The 26937-nt window shown below is 48.5% G+C and overlaps 1 protein-coding gene across 5 annotated transcripts in view; it reads left to right on the forward strand.

Annotated features, from left to right (window-relative positions):
* Ldlrad4 (low density lipoprotein receptor class A domain containing 4) overlaps positions 1-26937 on the forward strand; it is a 250063-nt gene that overhangs the window by 22874 nt on the left and 200252 nt on the right. The window lies entirely within an intron of this gene.

Consider the following 26937-nt stretch of genomic DNA (forward strand, 5'->3'; position numbering starts at 1 on the left):
AGGTGATTGGTTAATACTTAATACATATGAAGTGTAGGGTTTTGGTTGGCTAGGCTTTGGGGGTCGAAAGGGGATTACGTATTGGTTTTTGTAAGGGAGAAAGGGGCAAAGATTAACGGCCGATTGTCACATACTGATCGTTAGCAGACCCACTGACTAATGGCCGCATCTATCTTGTGTGGATAGTTAGCTCATTAACTGCTTATCTTATAGATAGTGTGCCTGGAACACTCTTTCCCCGGGTACAGAGGTGGTTGGGTAATAAACTCAGGAATTTCAAGTGGTGAATTCCTAGTTTAAGCACAAATTTGAGAGAACAAAGGAGACGGCTCCAAAATGGAGTCATTTTGGTCCCACATTCCCCCCTTCTCATGATGCTATAGAGGGCCAATCATGGGCCTCTGGGGGTTAATTCTATCAAGTCGGTAGGAATTGGCTGGTATTGGGACCTGAGCACCATTAACTGAACAGCGTTAATTCGTTTTTTGATGAACGAAACTAGTCTATTGAGTATACAAGGTCCAAAGGTCAACAGTAGTAACACGATAAGCAAGGGGCCTAGTAGGGTAGAGATTAGGGTAGTTAGCCAAGGGGAAGAATTAAACCAAGATTTGAACCAGTTTTGAGATAGTTCTCTTTCTCGCTTACTTTGGCGATGCCCTCCCTAACTTTAGCCATGGACTCTTTGACCACTCCTGAATGATCTACATAGAAGCAACATTCTTCACCTAAGGCAACGCAGAGTCCTCCCTGTTGAAGGAAAATTAAATCTAGCCCCCTTCGGTTTTGGAGGACTACTTCTGCCAGTGAAGTTAAAGACTCTTGGAGGTGGGAGATGGAGCTTTCTAGTCTTTCAATATCTATATCTATGGCTGCCCTTAAGTCATTGTAATGTTTATTGTGTAGTATTAGCGATGAAACTCCCGTTCCTGCCCCAGCTAGCCCCAAACCTAGGAGAACGGTCAGAGTAATGGCCGTTACAGGTTCTTGTTTAACTCTGATTTGGGTTTCAGCCAGGCGGCTGGAGATGTCCCTTTCTGAGTGATATAACAGCTGGGGGACCAATTGTACAAGTACACAGAAATCTCTAGTCTGTTTTAGCACTAGTCCATGTACACAAGGGGTGAGTCCAGAGGAGCAGGCCCACCACCCGTCATAAGGGGGAATGAGATATTTAGGTCTAGGCCGAAGAATGGTTTTGTTACAAAGGTGTTGGTGGGAGACCGGGACACTGCCAACACAAGTTCCTTGTCCAGTTACCGACTGTAGGATCAGCCTAGCTGTCCCTTTTTGTTGCCATCTACACTGAGTCGGACTGTCTGATTTAGTGAAATTGTCTAGATAAGCTATTGCCTCGTAGTATGGGGGCTTGGTATCATAACATAGCCAGCAGGACTGAGTGAGGTCTGGCCTAGATGCATTTAGGGCCTTAAAGGTGTGGACCATCAGTTCCCAAAGGGGGTCTTGGTCCTGGCTATGATCGACTTTTTCTGTCTGGGTGATCATTTGAACCAAGGGCAGGAATGTGGAAGCGGAGGTTAAGTTTGATGGCTGTATGGAGGTATTTGTTTTTGGTGGCATGGGTGAGCTCTTCGGGGGAGGGGGCTTAGTAGGTCCGAAGGGGGCTATTGGGGCTAGTGCCAAATTTGGCCCTATCAATTGGGGAGGCCCTATTGCGAGCGGCTCCATTTTTAGTTTTATAGTAAAAAGTAATCCATTATCATATCCACTTTTATATAATCGCAACCCCCAACTGCGGCCTGTTTCCCAATTTGTGAACTGTTTGCCTGGGTCCGTAAAAGTAATACGGATGGGGCTACACAGAAATTGGGCACAGCGGCCAAAGAGAGGATTGTGTGCCAACTTCTGTTGGGGAATCTTGTCAACCGAAATAAAATCAGTTGTAATGGAGGGTTTCCAAGCTATGGCCCCCGTTGACTCACAACCCCCCAATTTTTGCAAAAGAACTGTTCAGCACCCCCACAAGTTACAATTTGACTTCTAGTACGCCCCCCCCCCCGACAGACGTAGAAGGGGGTGTCTCGTAATATTGCCCTGCGAATTACATGGTTGCAACCCGGTGTTCGTGAATCGACTGGGGGGAGGGTACACCCCTTTTTTGTTTCCCCACATTCAGGCCTTCCCCGTGACTCTAGGCTCCAGTGTCCGATATCCCAGCTGCCAGTGGCTAGCCGACAGAGATCAAACTCCAGAGCAGGCCACCAGGTTAATGGTGGGCTCACTTTGGACGAGCTGTTAATAATGTCACCTGTGGCGGTACTGATGATCATCCAGGTTAAATTTAGGGGAGCATGTGGGTTCTGTCTTCCTAATATCGGTGTCAAAAGTACAGTTACCACAATCATGACCGTCGACGACGCAGCTTGAGTTTGAGGGGATTGTCTTGGTCTTTGGACACCTGCCATGATGGAACGAAGTCCTCTAGGACAGCGTGAGGATCTGCAGGGCGAACGTGGGTGTAGTGCACCCACGAGGCAATCCCATCGACCTTGAGAGCAGTGGGCGTGGTCAGGACTGTGACGTAGGGTCCTTTCCAACGGGGCTCAAGGTCCTTTTGTCGGTGTCTCTGGACGAAGACCCAGTCTCCTGGTCGATAGCGATGGGGCTCGGGAGGCGGTCCAGTTTGGTATAAGGCTTCTAATTTAGGCCAGATGTCCTCGTGCACACTTTGGAGGCTTTTTAAAGAAAGTAACAACTTTTGGTCATCAAATTCAACAAGCACATTTGATTGAAGGTTGGGAATAATGGGAGGGGGAATTCCAAACATGATTTCAAAGGGAGTTAATCCCATCTTATAGGGTGAATTGCGTACCCTATAGAGGGCGAAGGGAAGGAGAGTCACCCAGTCACCGCCAGTCTCTAAGGTTAATTTAGTTAAGGTCTCTTTTAATGTTCTATTCATCCTCTCTACCTGTCCTGAACTTTGGGGTCTGTATGCACAATGTAATTTCCAATCCGTCCCCAATATCTGTGCTAGGGTTTGACTCACCTTGGAAATAAAGGCGGGTCCATTATCTGATCCTAGCATTACTGGAAAACCATACCTTGGCAGGATGTCTTCTAGCAGTTTCTTAGTCACACTTCGCGCTGTTTCATGTTTGGTAGGAAACGCTTCTGTCCATCCTGAAAAAGTGTCTACAAAAACTAACAAGTATTTATAACCATACCTTCCAGGTTTTACCTCGGTGAAGTCCAATTCCCAATAGGCTCCAGGTCGGCTTCCCCTCAGCCTATTTCCTGGGTTGGCCCTATTGTGGGTGGCATTTGTCAATTGACAGGCTTTGCAGGTAGCAACAATATGTTCAATTTTAGAATTAGCATCACGGATCTTAATTTCAGCATGTCTCAGGAGATCTTGCATTTTTCGAGTGCCCATGTGGGTGGTCCGGTGCATCTTGGAGAGAACTTGTTCTCCCAGCGCTTTAGGCAAGATGACTTTACAATCAGAAGATTTCCACCACCCGTTGAGGCACTGAGGCATAGGTAATTGTTTTATCCAATTTAAATCTTCTTCAGTGTACTGGGGTTTTTCTGGTAGGGCTGCACTTCCCGGATCGGGCAGCTGAGTGGCCAGTGTCAGATTAATCTTTAAAGCTATTTCTCGGGCTGTCTGGTCAGCTAAATTATTTCCTCTGGCAATTGGAGTGTCGCCTTTTTGGTGTCCTGGGCAATGGATAATGGCTAATTTTTTAGGTAGCCAGAGGGCTGTTAAGAGGGCAAGGATCTCCTCTTTGTTTTTAATAGTCTTTCCTTCAGCTGTCAGGAGTCCCCTTTCTTTGTAGATGGCCCCATGGACGTGTGCAGTGGCAAAGGCATACCGGCTATCTGTGTATATATTTAACTTTTGGCCCTGTCCTAGAGTCAATGCCTTGGTCAGAGCTATGAGCTCCGCCCGGTGTGCTGAGGTCCCGGTGGGCAATGGTTCTGCCCAAATGACCTCAGTCTCTGTCACCACTGCTGCTCCTGCATACCTGCGGCCATCACGAACAAAGCTGCTCCCATCAGTGTACCAGGTATCATCTGCATCTGGCCACGGTTGGTCGCTCAGATCTGCTCGAATTCCATGTACCTGGGCTAGGATGTCTGTGCAGTCGTGAAGCGGAGCCTCCAAGTTCGGGTCTGGCAACAGTGTGGCTGGGTTTAAAGCAGCCGGGGCCTGAAAGACAACTCGGGTTGGATTTAGGAGTAAGCTCTGGTAGTGGGTCAGGCGAGCATTACTGAGCCATCGATCCGGAGGCTGTTTTAGGACTCCCTCAATAGCATGAGGGGTGGTCACGCACAGTTCTTGGCCTAATGTCAACTTGTCAGCATCTTTGACCATTAGAGCCACTGCTGCAATCATTCTTAGACACGGGGGCCATCCTGATGCAACTGGATCAAGTCTTTTTGATAGGTACGCCACTGGGCGGCGCCATGGCCCTAGATGCTGGACCAGGACGCCCTTAGCGACTCCTTTGTTTTCATCAATGTAAAGGTGGAATGGCTTAGTAATATCGGGCAAGCCCAAGGCTGGTGCCGTCAGCAAGGCTGTTTTAATTTGATCGAAAGATTTTTGTAGCTTTTCTGTCCATTGAAAAGCCTGATTGTCTTTGGTTGCCTCGTAAAGGGGCCTTGCGAGCTCTGCGAACCCCGGTATCCATAGGCGGCAGAAGCCCGCCGATCCCAAGAACTCTCTGACTTTCCGAGGAGAATCTGGTGTGGGTATCTTAAGAACTGTCTCTTTTCTAGCATCCGACAGCCATCTCTGCCCTTCCCTAAGCATGTACCCCAAGTAGCTTACCTCGGGTTTGCAGATCTGGGCCTTTTTGGTGGACGCCCGGTACCCCAGTTCTCCTATGACTATCAAGAGTCTCTTGGTTCCACTTAGGCAGTCTTCCCGCGTTTCAGCTGCTATGAGGAGGTCATCTACATATTGTAACAGAGTTAGTTGGGGGTTCTGGAGGCGAAACTCACCCAGGTCTTCATGTAGGGCCTCGTTGAAGATGGTGGGAGAGTTTTTGAATCCTTGGGGTAATCGGGTCCATGTCAGCTGTCCGTTGAGGCCTTGTTCTGGGTCACTCCATTCAAATGCAAAGATGTGTTGGCTTTTGGGTGCTAGCGGAAGGCTAAAAAAAGCATCTTTGAGATCCAAGACTGTGTACCATCGATGGCTCGGGGGAAGTGAACTCAAAAGGGTGTATGGATTAGGCACTGTGGGGTGGATGTCCATAACCCTCTTGTTCACTTCCCGGAGATCCTGCACTGGCCGATAGTCATTAGAATGAGGTTTTCGCACTGGCAACAAGGGGGTGTTCCAGGCTGATTGACAAGGCCTAAGAATCCCCTGAGCAAGCAACCTCCTGATGTGTGGAGTTATTCCCTTCTGGGCCTCTAGGGGCATAGGATATTGGCGAACTTGTACAGGATCTGCCCCAGGTTTTATTTCCACAAACACCGGTGCTCTGTGTGCAGCTAGCCCCATGCCTCCAGTCTCCACCCATGCTTGTGGGAACATGGTGAGCCATTGTTCCATGTCAGGATCAGGAGGGGCCCTCTTCTGATGTAGCAGATATTCATCTTCTAGGTTTATGGTTAGTACCTGAATGGGCCTTCCCTCTTGATTAAGGACTTTTGTGCCCCCGGGTTGGAAATGAATTTGAGCCCCTAATTTAGTAAGTAAGTCTCTTCCCAATAAGGGGTAGGGGCAGTCTGGTATAATCATAAATGAGTGGGTTACTTGGCCCACTCCCAAGTCTACTGTTCTTTGGGTTGTCCATGAATACTTTTTCATGCCTGTAGCTCCTTGAACCCAGGAGGTCTTATCAGAAACATGGCCACATGGTTCAAGTAGGACTGAATGTTGAGCCCCTGTATCCACTAGGAACTCGATAGGTCTCCCCTCCACTTTTAGGGTTACCCTGGGCTCGGGGAGGGGTGCCGAACCCCGTCCCCCCTAATCATTTAATTCATCCATAGCCAGGATAGGGGCCTTGGGGCGTCCTTCCTGTTGTTTCTTTTTGGGACAGTCTCTGGCCCAGTGTCCATACTCTTTGCAATGAGCACATTGATTTTTTTCTAACTGGGGGCACTCTCTGCGTCTCTCTTTGTTTTCTCCTTCCACCACAATCTTTCTTAGTCTACGTTCACGTTCCTTTTGTTCTCCCGCAGTGGCAGCCAGAAGGATCCGAGCTAAGTTTCGGGTCTGGCGGTCATCAGCTTTTTCTCGTTTCTCCTCTGCGGTTTCTCTATTGTTATACACTTTCTCTGCCACTGTCACTAAGTCCTGAATACTCTTTTCTCCTAACCTATCTACTTTCTGTAACTTTCTCTTAATGTCTGGTGCCGCCTGGTTGACAAAATGTATTATCACAGCTGCCTTTGTCTCAATTGCTTCTGGGTCCATAGGAGTGTACCTACGAAAAGCTTCCTGAATTCTTTCTAGGAAAGCAGCAGGGCTTTCATCTAACTTTTGTTGTACATCCCCTACCTTAGCCAAATTGGTGGGCTTCCTTGCCACTGCTTTGAGACCTCCCAATAGAGCCTGGCGATAGACCCGAAGCCTCTCCTTACCTTCCGCCATGTTGAAGTCCCAGTTGGGTCGGGACAGAGGAAAAGAAGTGTTGATAGTGTCAGCATTGGTGGTGGGTTGACCATTGTCACCAGGAACCAATTTCCTGGCCTCATTCTGGATCCTCTCTCGTTCCTCAGTGGTGAACAGGACCTGCAGAAGCTGTTGACAGTCATCCCAAGTGGGCTGATGGGTAAACAAAACAGTTTCTAACAGGTTAATCAAATCTCTAGGGTTATCAGAGAAATTGGCATGTTGTCGGCGCCAATTATAAAGATCACTTGTAGCAAAGGGCCAGTAATGGTGAGGCTGGTTCCCATGCTCATCAGGGGCCCCTATCGCTCGCAGCGGACAAACAGTAGAGTCTGCTGGTCCTGCCGGCGAGGCGGCGCGCCGGTGACGAGTATTTTGGGCGGGACCATTACGGTTGCCAGCACCCAGGGCGGGCTCTTCCTCCCTAGCCCCGGCTGGGACTGGGTCATTTCTTTCAGCCTGCTGTTGCGGAAGAGAGGGGAGAGAGTAAGGGGGAGGGAAAATAAGATCTTCTTCGGTCCCTCCCTGGAGGACAGGGTAGAGTGGCGCGGTCGGCTTGGTTTCGGTCTGCTTCTCGTCATCGCGCCCTCTAGGAGTCTTCTTACTGGCTGTCAGGATTAACTCTGGCTGCTGTTGCTGTGAAGGCAAAAAAAGCTTAACCCATGGGGGTGGGTTAGAGATCAGAAATTCCCAAATGGCAATGTAGGGTACCTGGTCGGGATGAAGGATGGCTTTACGAACTCTGCGTATAATTTGCAAATCAAAAGTTCCCTCGGGGGGCCATCCTACCCCAAGGGTGGGCCACTCCGAGCTACAGAGGGTGATGAACTTAGCCTTTTTAATTTTTAAACTTAGGTTACGAGCACTCTCCCTAACTTCCTTGAAATGATCTTTCATGAGGGAAAGAGGGGTAGTCACAGTCTGTCCCATCGTCTCAGTCCAAGTCAGCACAACAAATAGACAAATAAACGCAACAGAAAAACACAAGGCGAGACAAAACCGTCCTCCGCCCGATCGGAGGCAATGCAAATGGGACGACGGCCTCCTGCCGTGCCGCGGGAGCGACCCGCACCGTCCCTCCAGGAGTCTCACTGACTCGTACTCTTGGGGCACTCCGTCCCCACCAGCGGAATCCGGAACGTCTTCCAGGATCCCGGGTCGGCGGCCCTTGCAGCGCGTCCGCCTAGACCGTCTGCCGACCTTCCCAGAAAATAGGCCCAGACTTTACAAACACAAAAAACACTCACCAGCCGGCGTTGACCCTCCGGTACGGGAGTCCTGAAGGTCTTGGGATCCCGGACGAGCCCCCAAATGTTGTGCCCAGATTTTGAAGTCCCAAAGACCACCAGGAGGCCATTTCCGATGTAAGCACACGAGGGTCGTTTATTCAAGCTTAAGCAGGGACTCTCAACTGTCACCGACACAGCGGATCGAGATTGAGAGCCCTGAGTCCCAAACTAGCAGGGTTTTTATTGAGAATACAACAAGCTTTGGTTATTAGTAGCCAGGTGATTGGTTAATACTTAATACATATGAAGTGTAGGGTTTTGGTTGGCTAGGCTTTGGGGGTCGAAGGGGATTACGTATTGGTTTTTGTAAGGGAGAAAGGGGCAAAGATTAACGGCCGGTTGTCACATACTGATCGTTAGCAGACCCACTGACTAATGGCCGCATCTATCTTGTGTGGACAGTCAGCTCATTAACTGCTTATCCTACAGATAGTGTGCCCGGAACGCTCTTTCCCCGGGTACGCAGGTGGTTGGGTAATAAACTCAGGAATTTCAAGTGGTGAATTGCTAGTTTAAGCACAAATTTGAGAGAACAAAGGAGACGGCTCCAAAATGGAGTCATTTTGGTCCCACAGTGGAGGATCAGGAAGGACTTACTATACTCCCTTGAGGAGGCACATAGCCCTTGAGTTTAAATGAGCTTTTCAGTGTGGACCCTTCCTGAAATCGTAGGTGCAAAGACGGGTGCATCACACCGTGGGCCACTGGCACTCCTCCCGAGTGTGCTTCCTCTCGGCAGTGTTGGAGTGTGCGTGCCTCTGTTTGTCTGTCAGAGGTCTGCACACTTGGAGCCATTCAGTGAGCTCCCAGAGGGATGGAAAGCCTTCGGTGAGGACCCCGTTCCGGTGGGTAGTTCCTTTAGGAGTGGCTCACCAATTAAAGGAATTCGAGGTTGAACAAAGAATTGGATGAGACAGGCCCCAAATGAAAGTTTATTTGAAAAGTGAGGGGTGAAGGAGTAAGGGAAGAACTAGCTTTGTAGAGAGAACTTGGGCCAGACAAAGAGAGGAAAGGATAAAAACCACCCTAAAGTGCACTCTGCCTCTGGGGGATAAAGGGTGGGCTGCCGTGAGCAGTCACCGCAGCGAGCTCATCCCCTTTGTGGCGTCCACCCCTTGTGGGAGCCCGAGAGCAGTTCCGCAGGCGAGTCCTGGGAATTGCACGGCGCTGTCCTGGGACCAGTGACTGCCCCTCCTTCCCCAGGCAGCCTTGCCATGCCCCCTCCCCTGTACCCCTCATTAGCCCGATGGGCAGCTTGGTGCCTGAGATCGGTCGGTGTCTTCGCTTTGGTGAGTGTGCGTGCATTGCAGTTTTCCTTTCGTCATTTGGCACTGACCACCAGCTTAGAGTGGGCAGCAGCAGCTCCTGCCTACCGGGGCCTGGGAGTTTCTCCTTGAATTTCCCCACCGAAAACTCAGACTGTCTTCAGTGGAGCTTTACTAAGTAACGGAACATGCCACTGGATTGTGCCCTGAGGGACTGTGAAACTGGATCCCCAAGATTTTGGCAGAAGTGGAAATGATTCTTGAAAATGACACAAGTCCCTGGTTTCCCTCCTTATATGGGTAACCTCATTCCGTCAGCTATTTTAAGAAACTTTCAGAATTGGTAATGGAAAGCGTGTTCACAGCTGAGTCCCGCATGTGCTTTTGGGTGAGGCCCGCGGCGGTTTCCCCCGAGCGAGGAGTGGCAGTGTGCATCCCATCTCTGCAGAGCCACACACCACGCACAGACCTGGGAGGTTCAGAAGGGCTCTGAGGTGTCACAGGAACTTTGGCACCTTTCTGAGCGAGGTTCTTGCAGCTGACTGTCCTGGGACTTCCAATCACTCTGTTGCTTATGAGACTTCATCCCGTGCATGCTGGCAGCTGGCCTGTGTGTGACATGCACCTCAGGGCTGTGGAGGGACAGGTGGCGTCACTGCTGCACTCCACTGCTGGCCTGGGCGGGCTTTGTGTTGACCATGGATGTGCCTTTTCTTCCTTCTCAGTGGGTTTGGGATGTTGTCATGGGATGACATGCTGTGGGACTGTTTTAGAGAGAGCCTGTTCAGCACTTGATGCACAGTGGTGCTCAGTAAGGTGCCAGTTCTGGCCTCCTTCCTGATATTAGCCAGTTCTTCTCCATGGAGCAGGAGGGAGGAAACAGATGGAGGTGCTGACCTCTGCCTGCTTGAGGACAAAGTGTTTGTGGCAGGACTTCAGAGATGGCCGTGGGAGCCAGGCGTGGCCTGAGCAGAGAGCGGTTGGGATGCAGGTGAGGCAGTAGTCCATCCACACTCTTTGCCCACTTCCCATCCTCTATCTAAGAGGAGGACGTCTCAGACTTAGACCTGGTGGGCTCTCAGCACAGATAGGAAGGATTGGAGGGAATCCCAGCTCTTTTGACTTCCTTCAAGATCCTTATTCTGTGGTGAGGCCCGGGAGCCAGGGCAAGATCAGTGGTCCCCGTGGGGACACCAGGCAAGTGACAATGATGCTGTCCAGAAGCCATTTCCTATTCTTGCATTACATTTAAAAATTTAAATAAAAGTCAAAGGCCAGTGGTCCCGGAAGAGGCATCTGGCATCTCTGGCTGTCGTCCCTGCAATCTGTATTGGCACAGAAAGCACAGCTGCAGACTGTGAGCACTGGTGTGGATCATGCAGGCCTAACCGAGGGAGTAGCCAGGTCTGCTTGAGTCAGGTTCTCGAGGAGGCTGCCCCAGGTTTCCTGCCTGCAGCAGAGGCCATGGCGGGCTTGGGGCCTCTGCTGCCTTCCAGGTGGTCACCAGGGAAACCACACTGCGGCTGCCGGTGCCAGGAGTCCTGGGGCTGGTCCTGGGTACTGGTTCTGGGATCCCTTGGCTTTTGAAACAGCTGCCGGGTTCTTCAGGCCCCACACAGGGCCTCCTTCCAGTCCCCCTCCTGCTGCCCTGTGCCTGTGTCTACAGAGCCTCAGGGATACAGGACGCAGTTCCAGCTCCCCATGACCCCTTGCTCTGTGGCTCAGGGCCAAGAATGGTGTGTGGGCCAGAGATGCCGCAGGTGTCAGTGAGGGCAGCAAAGCCCGCGAGGTGGCACCAGTGTGAAGGCCAGCGAGGGACACTCGTCGGCTCTGTCACTGTCTGTGGCCTGGAACCTCAGGAGTTTTCTCTGCCTGTTCCTTGGATTCCATCCTTCTGTTATGAAATTACTCTCTTTTCTCAAGTGGACATGCAGAATTGTATCAGCAAAACACCATTAACCTTTGCTGCCTCATCCATTGATGCACACACAGTATTGTTAAAGTGCTCCAGGGCAGGCAAATTTTCCCTCTAAAAAGTTTGTGGGGAGGTTAGGTTGGGAGCACGGGGAAAAGGTATGAAAATGAACCTTCCAGAGATTCCTGTTGCTCGGTGGTGTCTTTTTCCCTGGTGCAGGAGGTTGGAAATAGCTTTGCTTTTTCTGGGCTTCTTAGCAGCAGCTCAGATTTTGGCTTTGTGGGTCTGTCCCTGTGCAGTGAGGTGACTGGGCACTGGGTGGGGCAGTGCCAGGCAGCAGCACCAGCACCTGCTCAGTGTGACCCCACCTCTGCCCCACCGGGTGTCACCAGGTACAGGACAGTCCTGTGTAAAGCGCGGTTGGCCCATGGAGGCTGATGCTCTACCGTCCCTGTAAGGTGCCTTGGGCAGTCTGGGCTCAGTGATGGGAGTGTGTCCCCTTCAGGGAGGGCTGGTGCCAGGCCAGCCAGTGCTCTCAGCCTAGGACCGTGACCCCTCCCGTCTGAGTGTCAGGAGGTGCATGGGTGGCCCTCTTGAGGGTTCTTTATGGGCTCCCAAAGTTTGCTAGAGTTGCATGACCCATGCAGCTAGCTGGCTGCTGCCTTCTCCAGTTCAGTGCAGAGAGAAAGTGTGAGGAGATCGGTCCTGGGACTGCACTGAGGTTTTTAACCCCAGGGGTCTGCGGCATCTGAGAACTGAGGAGGGTGTCAGGCCCAAACGGGACCCCAGTAAGGTTCTGACCCCCGAGAGGCTCAGAGTTGGCAGCAGACCCGAGGTGTGGGCTCCTGACCGAGACGTTCCTGCCAGTGGGGGTGTCTGGGACGGAGGAGTAGTGCGTGCACTGAGGGGCCGCGTGATCCCCTGGGAAGTTTGTCTGCTGAGTCCACAGATGTGGTTGGAGGACCGAGGACGCTGCGGCCCGGTCTCCCAGGGCAGAGTGGAGGCTGAGTCAGAGGTGGGTGTCGGTGGGAGGCCTGTGCCTTAGCGAATGTTTAGTTTCTTTTTTTGGCTCTGGGGATCGGACCAGGGCCGCACACGGGCGAGGCAAGTGCTCTCCGAGACCCGTGTTCCTTCCCCTGCCCTCTAAAATCCCCAGCTGCTTTCCGTCCTGCAGGTTCCGCTCTGCATGCTGCCCGTCACCTGCCTGCCGCCCTGTGCCAGGAGCAGGGATGCTTTGGCTTTTGTCATTTCTGGCTTTGGTGGAGGTGTGTCTGCCTGCTCAGCCCATGGTGGCCACCCCTCATCTCTGCGCTTGTGCTGATCCCTGAGTCCATGGAATTAGGTGCTGACGTCCTTGAGCCATTCGAGAAAAACTTGCTCCTGGGCCCAGGAGGGGCTGTGAGGCATTTTTTGGTGCTTTGAAGATGCAGGGTGCTTTTGCATCATCATTACCACTTAATACTCTGATACTTAAGTCAGTTGTACGCTGTTTGCTTTTTAATGATGTCTCGAACTTCCTGCCCCTTTTTGTACATTATGGTGAAATGTGCCGAGCAGGGAGCAACTGGTTGGAAGGCTGTGACTGCTGGTGGAAACACGGAGTGACACAGCTGCCGGAAGACTGTGCTGCGCCTGTTTCTGGGAGCGCAGCGCTGTGGATGGAAGTGCAGTCAGGGGGCGGTGTCCCCACTGCTGCCGCCCAGAGCCCTGAGCACAGGGCAGGGAGGTGAGGAAGTTGACTGCCTCTCTGAGGGGCCGCGGAGCAGCAGGGAGGCAGCTCTGCCCAGCAGTGCTGCGGCCTGAACTGGGCAGCGGCGGCGGAGCAGGGTGCACAGGCAGGGCCCATTCCCCAGATATGCAGGGCGGCGGGCAGAGGCTGGGTTACAAGGTGACTTCCTGGGCTTTCCCCCTGGGTGAATGGGAAGCTGGCTGAGCAAAGACAGGAGGCCAAGGGCCGGGCAGTCAGTGCGGAGGCGCTGAGTCTGGACTTCTTTGGGGTGCTCTTTGGGGAGAAGACTGACATCGGTCAGGAAGCACCCAGGGCTGGGAGGAGCCCGACTGCACCCGAGGCTGGGGGGCATCAGCACAGGGCACCAGCCCCCCGGGGTGGGAATGGCGTGGAGACTGCAGCCTGAGGGTGGAGGTTCTCGATGCCCAGCCCAGTATGATGGGCACCCCCTGCCGTGCCCGTCTGTGTGCCTTGGAGCTTTGGTCTCTTTCCAGACAGCAGTTGTGAGCTTCTCGGTGTTCAGTCCATCCTGTGCTTTTAACTCATCAGACCCAGCCCTAGAGATGCACCTTCCCATGCCCATGATCCCACTGCTGTGCCTCGCTGCCCAGATATGGTAAGCTGTGGTCACCCACGCCCACTCCTGCACGCACATCTCAGAAACTGTGACCTGAAATGCCGCGTGTGAGTCAGCCCTCAGTGTGGTCAAATTTGGCCTCTTGTTTTGAAATTCCCCAACCTAGTATTTTGTCTTCTTCCTATACCTCTAGTACTTTTGAGGATATGGTCCTGTTTCTCCTGCAGTTGGAAGAAGTTCACTGTTGTTGTTTTTAGAATTGGGAGCACTCAGAATGTTTTACCTGGGCTGGGGGTGGTGGTGCTCTGGGAGACTGAGGCCGGAGGGTTCCAAGTGTGAGCTCAGCCCGGGCAACTTAGTGATTCAGCAGGACTCAGAATGAACGTGAAAAGGGATGGAGATGAAGCCCAGTGAGAGGGCTGTGGATCTAAAAGATGGAGCTTTTAATCAGCTTTCTTCCCGAATGCGTTTGAATAGTACTTTACTACTGCCCACCAAGAGGAAGGGACAAACGACTTTCTTCACGGCATGGATCTGGTGCAGAGATGTGAGCGATGCACCGTGCTGCACTCTGGAGGGTGTGGGGTGAGTGGAGGCGCCCGGGTCACTGTCTCACCTCAGGCGGGTGCTGGGCCAGACGCGGTTTCCCACCGGCTGCGCCCAGTGATGGTGACAGAGGCCCCGGGCTCGTCCTGTGCTGTGTTGACTCACAGGGAACTTGCTGTGCGTGGCGGGAGAGAAATAGCTGTTACTAGGAGGAGACTTGGTCCGGGTTAAAGCTTGGCAATTGAATATTTATTTTGGGGAAAATGCCAGTAATCATATAAACTTCCTATAATTGAGAATAATTAATGAAAGATCAGTTAAAGAAACACTGATGAAATTGGTTCAGTATGGAGAAAAATGTTAAAAACCTTGTATAAAGGAAGCAAATGGGCCTGGGGATTTAGCTCAACAGCACCTCGCCTGCCTCTCAAGCGCAAGGTCCTGCCTTCCATCCTTGGTACCAAAGGAAAAGGAAGCAAAGAGATTAAGGCAACATATTCCTGTGTAAGTAGTTTTAGTCTCATAATTTAGGTTTGGAAAGTCAAATAGCCTGCAGGCCATGAGCCAAGCAGGTGTCGTGTCACTGTCTCCAAAGTGATTTCTCCCTGGAGAAGAAGATGATGGGCATCACTGTGAGTTTGGGTTGTCCTTCTTTCATATTTTGAGCTGAGGCTTACTTCCAAAGCAGATGGAGTTGTGCTATGTGGCTTTCAAGGCAGTAAGAGTCCGAGGAGTTTTGTAGTCGTCGGTTAAATGTCAGTGGAGGATAGTCAAGATCGGCGTGGGCAGAGGCGCCTGGCTGTTTCAGGCTACCAAAGTTTAGTTAGGGTTGTTCCCTCACCTTAACCAAAGTTATACTGATAAAGGTCTGTTCCATATCTATTTAAAAGACGAGTGTAAAAAAATTGTTTTTCGTTAAGTTTTTTGGTACATCTCAGGTATACAGTACATTTACATTCATCATTGGGATCTTGTACTTTTTCATAATGTATCTTTTTTTTTTTAAGAGTAGGGAAACTTTATTGGAAGAAAGAAAGCTTCTGTCTAAGAGAGACAGAAGGGGGACCGGAAAGTGAGTTGCCACCCACTACCCTTTTCAAAGATGTTTTATACAGCCATGCCGTGTGGTGAGGCGGGTACAAAGTGGGACAAAACTCTAAGACCCAATGGAAATTTACAAGGTGGGCATGAGGTGGGACAAAACCATGACCAACCTATAAGATTACAAGTACAGTCACCCAGGTAGTATTGATTAAATGGGGATCAAATGGGGGAGCAAGTCACATACAAGGAATTTCCCATTTAGAATATCAATCACTGCTATCTACCTCTAGGGGAAGTAGTACTTCTTTTCCTTTTTATAATGCTAACCAGTGAATGTGCCTCAATTGTTCTCCATGTTGACTCCTTGCTGTGTTGGCTCCTGGAGGGCCGGTCCCATCTAATTGCACACAAGATATCTAATTAATTTACCAATCTGCAATATTCCCCCTCTGAAGAAGTACCCCTAACTGCTGAGAGGGGGCAAAGGGTGAAGACAGTTCTGGATACCTCCAGCTGAAGAGGGTTGTAGTTGTCATTAGCAGAGTTTCTCTACAGTGTCTTTCTAAAGGCCCTCAATAGGTGCCAGGCATTGTCATCTTGGTAGCCCTATAGCTTTGAGTCTGGAGGAGACAAAGCCAAAGAAACAGTTAATACGTGGGGCAAATTATAAGGTCAGCAGGACTGCTATGAATATAGCCAACAAGGGTCTCCACTGGGAGGAACTAGTAATAGCCTCCCACAAAGAGGATAAGGAGAAGGTCCAGGGGACTCAGAATGCAACATAGAAGTGGTATTATATAGTTTAGCAGTTATGAGCTGTTTACAAGGTCGATCTGGTGAATCCCGGTAAAAGAAGTCTAGCACATGTGTCATTGGTTCCATTTGTATGACTGCTTGGAGTTTGGTAGCCTCTAGGCAAGAATAAACAAAACTTTAAAGAAATTAGAGCATGTATAATCTAAGCATGAGCACACTAGAATGGAAGGGCAGGTTGGGGAGAAAGTCACACTTGGAAATTGAAATAGTGATTGTAACCTGTTGGCTTAGATTTTTTCATTGATAGAGGTTATAAGTCTGATACTTTGACATAAGTCTCTCTTTGACACAAGTTTTAGCTGTAAGTGTCAGGTAAAAGGGCCAAGAGAGACAAAAGCAATATGGCCGGGGCAGGGAGAGTCTTTTATAGAGACTGGGGTGGGGTTTGTAGGGGCTGAGGCCAGGTTGAGTGAGGTAGTGACTAAGGAATGGAGGAGCCAGTGATGTCACTAGGTGGTAGGAGGTGAGCGAGTATTAGGTTACTTTCTAGGTGGGAACAGGGACATGCTGGGAAGAAGGGTTTGTTCTTTGGTGGGAGCAACCATCTTGGCATGATGTCACACAGGGGAGGGGGCAAGGCACCATAGGAAGAGGGCAGCTACTATACATAATAGCTGCTGAGGTGGTGGGAGACCTATCAGTAAGAAGATAAGAGACAATTTGAAGAACAAATTTCGCTAAGAAATTTAAAACTCTAGCTGAGCTCTTACAGATTTTACCATCATTTTTCTCCTACTGATCCATAACTGTGACCAGCTACCAGTGTGGCTGGAAACTGTCAGAAGGAGTCAGCAATTGGAGCCCTTTTTTATATCTAGCTTTATTATAGTATTATTTTTATGCCTCTTTTGGTATTTTCCTTTTCTGCTGGGTGTTTAAGACCAAGTTAAAGTGAGACCTGTCAATCAGTATGAACCTCTTGCTATCTATCAAGGTCAGTTAAGTCTCCCCAGGTGTTACTCTGGAACCATGCATAGAGCCTCTCAGCTCCTCTGTCAGTGTCAGCCGTCTGGATGGGTCACGGTCTTGCTTGACCATGTTGCTTTCAGTGAAAGCATGGGAGATTTTTCCCTCTTTGTGACTCTCCTTTGGCACATGGTACATTTGTCCTCTGGTGCCCAGCAATCTCCCTGCTCAGGAGGTTGACTGACTTACCAAAGATGTAGGGTCCTGTAGGAAAGGTTCCTTTGTGTCCTGGATCTTTGTTGACCTTGAGGGGCCAGGGCCAAAATATTGGCTGTCCTCTTAGCCCAGTTACTTTTCTAGTTTTAGTCTCCAAGCTTTAGTTGTTGAACACCCAGAATAGAAGATCAGTGACATAAGTATTTCAGTAGGAGCAATGAGCTTAACTATTATAATAGTTAAGACGTCAAGCACTTTTGAAGTGTAAAGCACAGTTAGAGGGCTGTTATTTTACCAACCATGGTCATTTAGTTGAATCCCTGTAGAATGTTAGCAGATGACAGTTATACGTTATAAATAGGTACTGAAGATCAAGAGCCACACATAGTATTTTAGCATGACAAGCACAATGACATTGTCTTTGTAACACTTACATGTCCATCTTAGTATGGAATAGTCTTTCAGTCAGACACCTCCATATAATCACAGGACATTAAGTGACATAAAGATAACTTTTATTTGTTGTCCTTTGGTAGGATGCCATCTAAAGAGAACATACATATTGGCCTATGAATGTACCTTAGGAGTTCATAATATCTAGCCTCTAATTTTAGTGTGACGTTTCACCTGTTTGGTGACTGAGCATCACTAAGTGTGGTGACACATACAACATACAGCACATAAACTTTTAAGATAACTGTTATTTGACTGGTTTTCTCGTGCTGGCTTGACATGCACCTCTTATCACAAGTAGCTGGAGTGCAAGAGGAAGACAGATACCTGAGTCAGAAAAGATCATCACCATAAACACTATCCTAGGAGACCTGTACACCCAGAAGGCATGAATGGCATTTAGTACACCGTGAAATAACAGTGAGTATCAGTTACATGAAACCCTTTGTCCCTAATTTTGTTTTGTACCAAGAACATTTTAAATAAAACCTTGTTTTCCCACAGAAAATTTTGACCATGACCAATGTATGCCTAACACAGTAATATGTTTAGCAATGTATTTCCCACGAGGCTATGGAAATTATTGGGGTCCCCTTTGTGAACAAAGGCTGGAATAAACCTTTTCCAGGAAGCTGCTCCTGTATTTACCAAGGGGAGTCCTGTCCCACAGTTTTCCTAAGCCCAAGAGTCTTTAATTATCTTAACAAATTTTTAGATGACCTGTGAGAGCCAGATCATAACAATTAACACATTATTTTGGCCAATGAAAGATTCCTAAGTTATACAAAAACAACAATATGTACTGTATTTGTAAAACCAGTTGACATTATTTGGATCATCTGGCAACCTGGGGGAAGCATGTCTTTAATTACATTCATCTGTAAGCCAACTTGTGTTACAGGCAAACATCTTAAAAAATCCAAAATGCCAAAAGAAAAAAGCTCAAACATAACAGCCGTACGTGTTGCAACAAATTGGACAGACAGACACACACATAAGACAACTTGTTTGTAAACCACAGTGCACTCAGATGTATTTGGCCAAGTTGAATCATAATAACTTTTATAATTTTTAGGTTTATAATTATAAAAAAGATGAGTCAGAACTTTGTAGATCAATTAACAGGGATCTCCTGTAATAAGAATCAAAAGGAATTAAAATCTTCTACACCTGTGAAATCAAAGACCATTTTAGATGGGCCCTAAGCTGACGGTTTATCTGACTGGAATACCCAGCTACATAGGCCTCTCATGGTTGCTTTGTTAACCACAGTTGTTTAATAGCCACATGTAACTGTTCCCTCTAAAGGGAAAAACTGTTACAGGTAATTTTAACTATCTCCAGTGGGGGTCCACTCAGGCCAGGTTTGCATGTAGAAGAGACTAGGTAACACTCTTTGGAGCTAAGTATGAATTCCAAGCAGTGAGGGAAGAAGGCCTGCCAAAGCTCCAGTCTGCTGTGCTGCAGATGTCTACCTAGGACAGTTTTTCCCATGTTGAAAAAAAAAAACAAAGGAAAAGAAGTCATCCTTGTCTACCCCTCTTGTTCTGTGCCCAATCTAAGGTGTCCCTTAGACTTTATCTCGTCCAGTGCCAGAGGTGGCTGACTAGAGGTGCAAGGAAGTGGGCAGAGCCGGGTTAGCTGTTCTTACCATTCTCCAGTTTTGCCTGAGGGCTTAAAGACAGATAAATCTGGACTAAAACTTTTACATTTATTTTTTTGAGTTTTAGGATTAAACCCAGACCAGTTTTCTATATGGCCCAGAGATAAGTGAAGGTCAGCTTTACTCTGGAAGGATTCCAGGGAGGGGAAACTCACCATTCTGGAAGCTTTGCCTTGAAATCCAGCAGCCACAGAAGAGGGAAGTGCCTTGAAACAAATTTCATGATTTCTCAGGAGCAGGGCAGTGGAGAAGGGACAGAAGAGTGCTTTAAGTATGGCACAAGAACTAAATCTCAACCATCTCAGGTGTAGAAGGACAATTAAGATCAGGAGCTTTTCCAGAGTGGATCTGCGATCCTTAGCAAAGCAAAACGTCTCCAGAGACAAAAGCTATGACTGACTCCCACTGCACTGCCAAGCAGAAAATCAAACCAATAATCAAAGAACCTGAATGGCTGCTTTTTTGCCTCTTGAAAGAGAATGGAAGTGTCCTAACCATATTGTTTAGGGCTTTTCTTTTTAAATAAGTTATTTTGAATCTATAATATCTAATGTATGATTTAAACACTCTACAGGCTGTTGAGCAGCTCCCTGATCTTGTATAAACACTCCCAAAGCCATGTCTCACCTTTTATTAACATGATGTCTCTTGGTTCTTATTTTTTCCCCCTTCCCCTGCCCTCCCTTCATCTCCTCCACCCCTCCCTATTTACAGACTTTGTTTCCATTTTTTCCTTTTCTCATATTTTTTCTTTTCCCTTCTTTCCTTTCCCCTACCCCTCCCACTTCCCCTGCTCCTTTAGACTTTTTCTTCTTATTTCACAATTTCAGTTACACATTTTGATCCTTATTTACACTTTCAGTTTCTCACACCAGAGAAACTATTCGGTATTTACACATGTGTTCTATTTATTTCACTTAAGAGTATGGCCTCAATATGCATCCATTTAGCTATAAATGACTCTAGTTTCTCATTCTTTATGGCTGAGTAGTACTCCATTTTATTAAAAACCCACATCTTCTTTATCCAGTCTCCAATTGATGGGCATTTGAGGTGTTTCCAAGTTTTAGCTATTACAAACTGTGCCACTATAAACATGGGTGCAGATATATCACTGTAGTATGATTCTTTTAATTCTGAAAGACAAGAGTTTATTGAAATCAACCTACTTATTTTGGGCCTCCCTGTTTGATTTTTTTTTTTTTGGTACTGGGGATTGAACTCAGGTCCTTGTGCTTGTGGGGCAGGTGGCGGCACCACTGAGCTACACCCCCGGCCCCGTTTGATTTTTTTACACTAGCATTCAAATTCTTAAAGCTTCCTAAACTCAAGTTATCTCAGGTTCACAAGGAAGGAAAATTCAGTTGATGATAAGACCAGACACACAAATTTGGGTACTTCTAAGTAAAACATTGCTAAAATAAGAAAATTTCAATAATCTAAAAAAAAGTATCCATGAAGGACTTAGCATAATAGTGTGACCAAGAAAGAATCATGCTTTGGAAGCCGCTGCTACAAGATGAGTTGAGAGCCATAGTGATGACCCTGGTGACCTGACAGCAGACTACACCTTGCAGTTCGGTCCTACCAGGGAGCGCCCTGCCTAGGAGCACATACGACGCACTCACACGTAAGTGTGCAGCTTTGCGGAAGAGCTGGAGCACGTGGAGAAGCACCTGGTCCATTCCTGGGCATTTGGGCACCGGAGGCTGCTGCAGACCCCGTCAAGCCCCAGGAGCGGGCTTGGTTCCACTGGGTGCCAGTTCGGAGGCTCAGCAGCGTGGCGCTGTCCACCCGGCTTGAGGTCTCAGCGCCAGACCTGTCCAGGAACCGCTCCGAATGCTCAGCGCCGCCCTCTGAGCTCTAGAAGTAAGGCAGCTCAGTCAGGGCGCACAGTGGTTTGCAGCGCCGCTGTCCTGCAGGTGGGTGGGTGAGCAGAGGGGAGAGCGCACGGGGCTTGCGTGTTTGTGATGGCTCTTGAAGTGTTCCAAGCATTGTGGGACATGGAATTGTGCGTGCGCTCGTACATACACGTGTAAATACGAGCAGAATTTAGTTCTGTGTGTTTAATTAATGTCGCATCACTGTGAATTTTCTCCAGCAGTGTCATCTGCCTTTAATTTACAGTTGAACAGAAAACACTGGCTCTATCTTTTGGGCACTTTAGTGGAGAAAGCATAAATAAAACCATGATTAAGAATTGCTGAGGGGCCGTGCAATACTTTGCAGAAGAAAAGAAAAGACAGATACGTCATGATAGAGTCCTCTGGGGTCCCTCTGTGCCTGTCTCTAAACCTCTGTCAGTGGCAGAGGCTGCTGGGCCCGGCCCTGAGTCATGGACCCCTGTGCAGAGATGGGGAGTTGGAGGGCACAGCCGCCCTGGGGCTGCAGATGGATACGTCTGCTGAAGTCAGGCGCCTGAGCTGAGGGGTGAAACTCATATTCAGGGACAGGCTTTCCCATAGTGGAGGAAGAATCACTGTTCTGAGGCTCCGGGGGGTCGAGGGAGAAGCCCTCAGTCCCTGGGGCATCCTGGATATTTAGGGCAGGTGATCACTAACCCTTCCCACAGCAGAGGCCCCCACACACTGCTGTGCTCTCCTCCCATGCTCTGGCTGTGCCATGTTTCACTGGAGCTTTCTGGATGCCCAGCCCCTGTCTCTAGATGCCCCTAGCTGCCACATGCCAAGGGCTCGGGTCCCCACGCCTCGGTCTGACAGGCTCCCACTTGCGGTTCTGATGCATGGTGGCCCAGGACCTGTGAAGCCCAGGGAAGACCTCTGCCCTCCTGATGGGGTGCACGTGATCCTCGGATGGGGCTGTCCCCTCATGGTCAGGGCCCATGGCCTCGGTTCCCTGGTCCTTCAGACAGGGTCTAGAGGTCCCTTCCGGCCTGTGTTCTCCACAGAGAAGTTTCAGCACTTTGGGTGACTAAAATGTTCAGCTTGCAGTCAGTTTAAGAATTTGATGTACTCTGAGTAACATTTGGGGCAATCTTCTAAGATCATGATACACAGTATCTTAACCATTGTTATTTCCTAGTTATTTCATTATGAAAGTTTTCTTTATTTTTTCATACAGTAAAAGAATGTTTTTAATATTTTCTTTATTAATATCTACTTGTATTACATTAAAATGAAAAAATTGAAAATAATTTGGAATAACATTATTAATCTTTGTTTATATCCTAAGTGTTCTCCAACTGTGTCAGTATATCTTTTACTGAGCAAAACAATCTTGAAACCATTACAAGTTATCCCCTTTGTGCTTGCCAGAGAATTGATAATTGTTTAAAGTTTCCATTTATTCACTTTCTTCAGTTGTCTTTTTTTCTTTATTCATGCTCCAGACAGAAATTATTTTTAAAACATCTGGCTTTGTTTTAAGAATTTGTTAGTCCTCTACTCTTGTAGTAGAATGTGCATATTTTCTTTTTTTGTTAAGAAGTGAAATCTGGATTTTTTGAAAGAGTTTTGTTTCCTTCCACCAGATGGGTGACCCACTCTGTGTCTGTGAACGGCAGTAATGCATTTAGTGAGATAGAAAACTACACTAGGGTCAAGTGCTGGCTCATTCTGAGAAGTTAAAGTGGGATGGTCTTTGGTTCATTGATTACAGTGGTAATGGAGCCTTCGCCTCCCAGATAAAGAATTTCGAGGGTGCAGTCTGCACGGACTGTCAAACCCCACCGTGTTCTGCACGAGGCTTCCTGTGAGGGAGCCCCACATGACCCTTCTGTTACGACCGACTCATGGGGACTTCCATTGCCTGCCGCTAATTAACCTAGGAGGAGTTTTCTTCCTGTGAGCAACATAGAATCAAATGAAACCAAGCGGACAGCTCAGGGTACTGAGTGGAGCTGGGCCCCAGACCCTGTGTGTAGCCCTTGAGAGAGCGACTGAACCACTGCATGCACCCCGGCCCTACGCCTCAGCAGTCTGTGTGTGCTGACATCTCCGCACCTCCCCAGCCAAAGCCCAGTCTGCTGTGCTGCAGGAACCAAGTCGGTAGCAAAGCCCTCACCACCCAGAGGCATCCGAAGGCAAGATTGATGGTTAGTTTTCATGTGTTCATGCCTTTGTTCAGTCAATAGTTACCGAGTACTTGCTGATTGAAACTAGAGAACATTGGGCCCAGCAAGTCTTTTTATGACGGGAGGTGCAGTTGGAGCAGCTGTGGTGCTGGTCTGCGGCAGCCTTTCTGCCATGTTGCAGAGCTTGGGGTTGGGCCGAGGACCTGGGGTGGGGCCTCCAGTGGGCTTCTGCCTGACCACGGAGCTGCAGCCTGGCCCTGTGCACGCTGACCTGCCTGAGTCATAGCTGGCTTATTTCAGAGCTTAGGGCTCCTGGGCCCTAATTCACATTTGTACTCCATATAAATGTGTCCTGTCTCTAAAGACACCTGCATTTTGACAAAGCCATGTTGAACTTTGTTGAACTGTGTCACTGTGTCTTTTTATGACCAGTACAGTTTTCTCCTGGATGCTTAAGCTTACAACCCCCTTTTTTTCAACTGTGCTTTCTTTTGGTGGCACTGGAGATTGAACCCAGGCCTTCACACTGAGCTCCATTCCCAGCCCCCTCCCTTCCCTCCTTCCTTCCTTCCTTCCTTCCTTCCTTCCTTCCTTCCTTCCTTTCTCTCTCTCTCTTTTTCTTCCTTTCATTCTTTTTTGGTACTGGGGATCGAACTCTGGTCCTTGAGCTTGTGAGGCAGGTGGCAGAACCACTGAGCTAAATCCGCTCCTTTATTTTTTATTTTGAGATGGTCTTGCAAAGTCATTAAGTTTCTCAGGCTGGGCTTGAACTTGTGATCCTCCTGGATTACAGGTGTGCACCGCAGCGCCCAGCTGAAATTGTGCTTTCTGTTCCTGAGGCTGACTGGATTCCTTGGCAGAGGCACAGCCCAGGGAGTTCCTCATTTACTAGGGAAATTATTTCCCCCAAACCTGTTGGGCCCACAGACGAGGTTACTTTTATAGCCAGTCAGGTGAAGTGTTGGAGAACATCCCAGCAAAACAAAAATTTCCCTTCTAGGCTGCTAAAAAGAAGTGCTGGACATGGGGTGTTGTTAAGTTGGTCAGCCCCTGAGCATTTGTGTCCCTCAACAGCATGGCTGGGTGATCAGGAAGGGACATAGAATGTGGCAGTTTCCTGGCCTCAGAGCTGCCGGCAGTGGGGATGGCCAGGCCCAAAGAGGTCCTGACAGCGCTTCTGTTGCCTGGCTTTTCTCTTGGCTCACGGTCTGAGGTGCTGCAGAAGTGCCTGGCAACCACACCGAACTTGGTGCCTGAGGGGAGCACCTGGACCGTCTTCGGGCTGGTTGCTGACATCGTTCCTGGGTAGAGTCTGAGGCCATGCTCCACCCACGACTCTTCCTCCAGAGGATCACGAGGCTTGAGATAACGTAAGTCAGGAACATTTGACTTGGAATATTTTTAATAGCTAGAAAGACTCTCCAGTCTTTAGGCTTTGGGTTATTGCTTGCACCAGCAAGTGAAATGAAACATCGCCTCTACATTTTGAGAAAGGAGAGAGGACACTCACAAGGTTACCTTACTCCTGTGCAGTTCGACTCCAGCATTTACATGGAAATGTGGGAAAGCTTTACACATCATGTGTCCCAGTGAAGAAACTGAACAGCACAAGATGTGAAGCAGGCACTTTCTTGGTTTCTGCCAGCTTCCTTTGAGTTGGTAGCATGTTGTTTCCTGGTTGTTATACAGAGGGTTTGTTACAGTTAATGAGGAACCAGTAGCTGCTCTTTACTTAGTGAGAAATGAAATTGTGATGACACCTTGATATCTTTTCTGATCCCTCAGTAATTCTGGGGTGCTCAGGCTGCCTGAGAGAGATCTGGGCCTCTTCCACTCTGTGGGAGGCTTGGGGATGGACGGGGACTGGGCGGGCAGTGTGGACTCCAGTGGCTCAGCACTGATCTGCAGGGTGCTCTGAGGCCCAGACTGGGTAGCCTCAAAGGACTGCCATGAGCCTTCACTGTTGATGCTTAGCTTGGAAGAAGAACATGTGATGAGAACACAAATTTGAATTCATTGGTTTTGATCTTGGCTAAGTTACACTCTGACAGTGTTTGAAGCATTAGCGCAAGGGTGAGGGTTCTTTGTGATTCGGTTTCATCTCCCTTCTGTGGCATTTGATGGAGTTTTGGAAAGCAGACCCTTTTTGCCTGTGTTAACCAGTGGGGTGAGGTGAAAGGAGAGTGGATATTATTATTATTATTATTATTATTATTATTATTCTGTGGGAAGCTTTTGCTGATCTTGTGTGTTTCCTGTAAGTCTGTAGTATTTTACCGTGATTGTTTTATGGATTTTGTTTCCTCTCTACCACCTCTAGATGGATACTGAAATTACTTAATTAAGTTTAGTTGCACGAAGCAAACACCTAACATGCACAGTTACTCAAATCTGTGCAAACCTCCCAGAAACGAGCTGGCTGCATGGGTCTGAGCTGGAGTGGATGCTGGGTCACAACAGCTCTAGGCTGCTGCCACACAGAGTGACAGGGAGGATGGTTGTCTGCGGTTTGCTTTTGGGTTAAATTGTAACTTTAGAATACTTTTTCCTTTAGGAAACCTGACTCCTCCCTAAGTAAGAAGTCTTGCATAGAGGTCTCTTTTCCTCTTCATTTTCCACATCACACGCGAATCTCCAATGGCAGCCTTCGCACATTCATCATCATCATTTCTAGTCACTACTTGTATAGTTTACCTTTAAACTTTTTTCTACATTGCCTTTCACCTTGCTTTGAGTTCCAGAGTGTTCCTTGTTAATGGCCCCATCTGAAGCTGGGTGTGCCTTCTGCAGGACCATGGAATCAGTCTGTTTTGGTTAGGCCAGCAGAACCCTTAGTCCAAGTATAGCGGGAGCTGTCTTTGAATTCATGCTAAATTATTTTTGAGGATGAAATGACAGATTTGTCCCAGTGACTTTTTACCCTGAGAAATGTCCATGTTGAGTGGTTTCTGCCCATGATGAAGGGACTGATGCTGGTCATGGTGTCTGGCATGTGGATAGGCTGCAGCACAGCAAGGGGAGGGACCAGGTGGCTCTGTGGGAGGAAGTCATGGTGAATGGCCTCAGTTCTTCCAGAAGACACAGCAGGAGACTTGTCGTCCAAAGGATGAGGTCTGTGATGCCTAAGCTGAAGCCATTGTTCTAGAGTCAAGTTGTCTCTTTTCCCTTAGAACTGAATGGGGCCAAAGCTATCACACATGACCAACACCCTTCGGACCCCACTGAGGGTCAGGTGATGCCTCCCTGAGGCCAGGTCCTTCTCTCAACGTAGCTGTGACCGCGGTGGCTCCCTCCAGCGGGGCCCTTCGGGAGCTCACTGTGCATAGGTGTGGTGGGAGGGAGTGCAAGGCCACCTGCAAATGAGAGTTTTAACTGCTAAAACAATTCTTTTTGCACACTTCTTATGCCATAATTCATGTAGGGACAGCTGCCCTACTTGTTTGGGCACTGGTTATTGTGTAGACAGTAGAAACATGGTTATCTTTGCAGTTTGCCTTTATATGGAATAGCTGAGAGGCTGGCAGTGAGCGACTGCCAGTGCTCTCAGTGGGCTGAAAAGTGGATTCCAACATTAGGAAACACACAGGAGCAAGAGCCCTTTGGGGAGTGGCCGGCCAGAATTTAGGGAGGTGTGTAAATATTCTGTTATAGTTATGCACAGTGGAAATCATGTGAATCATTGTGTTTGGTTCATAGATACTTTGCTCCCTTGAAAGAAATGAACTGTGGAGTTGTTTGCAGACTGAGAACTTGAACCCAGCTTTCCTAGGGGAAGTTGCTTAAGCACAAGTATCAACAGTCGTGAGGCCCCTTCTGACATCTGGATTTCATGGAAACTCAGGGTCTCTTTTCTTGGCTTCCTGGAAAGCTGATTGTCTACCGGG

Source organism: Heterocephalus glaber, unplaced genomic scaffold, assembly GCF_053883595.1.
Source record: "Heterocephalus glaber isolate CG9 unplaced genomic scaffold, H.glaber_assembly_v1.0 deba00000331, whole genome shotgun sequence".
In the NCBI taxonomy this organism is placed as follows: Eukaryota; Metazoa; Chordata; class Mammalia; order Rodentia; family Bathyergidae; genus Heterocephalus; species Heterocephalus glaber.